Source organism: Sinohyriopsis cumingii, chromosome 17 (assembly GCF_028554795.1).
Source record: "Sinohyriopsis cumingii isolate HCF-2022 chromosome 17, ASM2855479v2, whole genome shotgun sequence".
Lineage (NCBI taxonomy): Eukaryota > Metazoa > Mollusca > Bivalvia > Unionida > Unionidae > Sinohyriopsis > Sinohyriopsis cumingii.
In genome coordinates this window covers 16244265-16247833 of record NC_142977.1, presented here as the reverse complement: position 1 = coordinate 16247833, position 3569 = coordinate 16244265, and positions in this window count along the sequence as shown.

Below are 3569 nucleotides of genomic sequence, written 5' to 3'. Positions count from 1 at the left end.
TAATATGAAACGACAACTACCAGGTATCAGTCAAGCTATAAATAGGAGTTACCTATCCGTGTAGAAAACACAATATATATATACATAATATACAACTAAGCAAAAATTAAGTGACTGTAAATATTGAAATGCTACGATGATCACTCAATTAATTAAAGGGAGATAACTATGGTTCTAAGCCTCGTTTGTCTCACAGCTGATATTCCTAAGCATGCAACCTTCGTTGAAAGAACAATGACCAGTGGGACGGTGATTAAAAATATAGCGCTCTCATCATGTATAAGGGGTGAAGAAACCTTAGTTTATATGTCAAACAATGCAAAGAGAAAAGCGAAATAAAAACACAGAAAAAAAAATAATTTGATAGAGGACGGCAAAACAGACGGTATACTCATCTCGATAACAGGTCTGTAAGATAACTTGGATATAAGACCAGCGCTTGCAGAACTATTACTACTTCGACTGATACCACTACTGATATAACTACTTGGCCTACTGTGAGGAATATAAATACTACTACTACTACTGTTCTTACTGCTAATATGTACGTCATAGTGGTCAAGCAAAGTACATCAAAGTGATCACGTAAAGTACGTCAGTGGTCAAGTAAAGTATGTAAAGTGGTCACGTAAAGTATGTAAAGTGGTCACGTAAAGTATGTAAAGTGGTCACGTAAAGTACGTCAGTGGTCAAGTAAAGTATGTAAAGTGGTCACGTAAAGTACGTCAGTGGTCAAGTAAAGTATGTAAGGTGGTCACGTAAAGTACGTCAGTGGTCAAGTAAAGTATGTAAAGTGGTCACGTAAAGTACGTCAGTGGTTAAGTAAAGTGTGTAAAGTGGTCACGTAAAGTACGTCAGTGGTTAAGTAAAGTGTGTAAAGTGGTCATGTAACGTATGTCAAAGTGCTCATGTAAAGTACGTCAAAAATGGTCATGTAAAGTATGTAAAGTGGTCATGTAAAGTACGTCAGTGGTTAAGTAAAGTGTGTAAAGTGGTCATGTAAAGTATGTAAGGTGGTCATGTTAAGTATGTAAAGTGGTCATGTGAAGTATGTAAAGTGGTCATATAAAGTACGTCAATGGTCATGTAAAGTATGTAAGGTGGTCATGTAAAGTATGTCAGTGGTCATGCAAAGTATGTAAGGTGGTCATATAAAGTATGTAAAGTGGTCATGTAAAGTATGTAAGGTGGTCATGTAAAGTATGTAAGGTGGTCATGTAAAGTATGTAAAGTGGTAATGTAAAGTATGTCAGTGGTCATGTAAAGTATGTAAAGTGGTAATGTAAAGTATGTAAAGTGGTCATGTAAAGTATGTAAGGTGGTCATATAAAGTATGTAAAGTGGTCATGTAAAGTATGTAAGGTGGTCATGTAAAGTATGTAAGGTGGTCATGTAAAGTATGTAAGGTGGTCATGTAAAGTATGTAAGGTGGGCATGTAAAGTATGTAAGGTGGGCATGTAAAGTATGTAAGGTGGGCATGTAAAGTATGTAAGGTGGGCATGTAATGTACGTCAGTGGTCATGTAAAGTATGTAAAGTGGTCATATAAAGTATGTAAGGTGGTCATGTAAAGTATGTAAGGTGGTCATGTAAAGTATGTCAGTGGTCATGTAAAGTATGTAAAGTGGTCATATAAAGTATGTAAGGTGGTCATGTAAAGTATGTAAGGTGGTCATGTAAAGTATGTAAGGTGGGCATGTAAAGTGGGCATGTAAAGTATGTAAAGTGGTCATGTAACGTATGTCAAAGTGGTAATGTAAAGTATGTAAGGTGGTCATGTAAAGTATGTCAGTGGTCATGTAAAGTATGTAAGGCGGTCATATAAAGTATGTAAGGTGGTCATGTAAAGTGTGTAAGGTGGTCATGTAAAGTATGTAAGGTGGGCATGTAAAGTGGGCATGTAAAGTATGTAAAGTGGTCATGTAACGTATGTCAAAGTGGTAATGTAAAGTATGTAAGGTGGTCATGTAAAGTATGTAAGGTGGTCATGTAAAGTATGTCAGTGGTCATGTAAAGTATGTAAGGTGGGCATGTAAAGTATGTAAGGTGGGCATGTAAAGTATGTAAGATGGTCATGTAAAATATCTAAGGTGGTCATGTAAAATATGTAAGGTGGTCATGTAAAGTATGTAAAGTGGTCATGTAAAGTATGTAAGGTGGTCATGTAAAGTATGTCAGTGGTCATGTAAAGTATGTAAGGTGGTCATATAAAGTATGTAAGGTGGTCATGTAAAGTATGTAAGGTGGTCATGCAAAGTATGTAAGGTGGGCATGTAAAGTGGGCATGTAAAGTATGTAAAGTGGTCATGTAACGTATGTCAAAGTGGTAATGTAAAGTATGTAAGGTGGTCATGTAAAGTATGTAAGGTGGTCATGTAAAGTATGTCAGTGGTCATGTAAAGTATGTAAGGTGGTCATATAAAGTATGTAAGGTGGTCATGTAAAGTATGTAAGGTGGGCATGTAATGTACGTCAGTGGTCATGTAAAGTATGTAAGGTGAGCATGTAAAGTACGTCAAAATGGTCATGTAACGTACGTCAAAGTGGTCATGTAAAGTATGTAAAGTGGTCGTGTAAAGTACGTCAGTGGGCATGTAAAGTATGTAAGGTGGGGATGTAAAGTATGTAAGGTGGTCATGTAAAGTATGTAAAGTGGACATGTAAAGTACGCAATGTGGTTATGTAAGATACGTAAAAATGGTCATGTAAAGTTCGTTAAAGTGGTCATGTAAAGTATGTCAAAGTGGTCATGTAAAATACAGTACAAAACAGTATAATTATTTTGACAAATCAGTTATGAAATGTACTGTATATAGTGCCTTATAAGTCTGGTCCAATCGTAAACAACATAGAACCTTATCTGTCTTCGCATAATGCACCTGAAGATCGGGGTCTATATTGCCTGTTTTACTGCCTACTCCTAATAACATCCATAAACCTGGATCTGCTTAACCAATATGCGACTGCAAACTTTGGTCTATGCAGTTTGCAATATATATATATATATATATATATATATATATATATATATATATATATATATATATATATATATGCATTTTGTCCCTTAAAAATGAACATATATAGTGTCATAGACCTTTTTCATATATGTACAATATACATAGGTATCGAAATTGTTTAACACAAATATAGGTCTGTCGACATTAAATATGTAGTAATATTCTCTCTATAGCATTGGCCAAAGAAAATGTCTGGGACAAATTTAGTTGAATTGCATGACATCTAGTGCACAAGCCAGTTTAATTTGCAATAATAAAAGTCAAGTTTGTTCATCTTAGACAGGGGTCCCGAGTGGCCGAGTGCTCACCGTTCTGGATCACTGCCATCTCACCTCTGTCTGCGTGGGTTCGAGTCTAAGGCTCGGCTAACGTGGGTACGTGGGAAAGCCTGCCAGTAGCTTCTCGTGGGTCGGTGGTTCTTTCCTGGGTTTTCCAGGGTTCTTCCTCCACCAGTTATACTGGCCGCCATGTATAGCCTATCCTGTGCTGAAAAATGGCGTTAAACCCTAGAACAACAACAACAACAGTAAAATCATCTTAGACAAAATG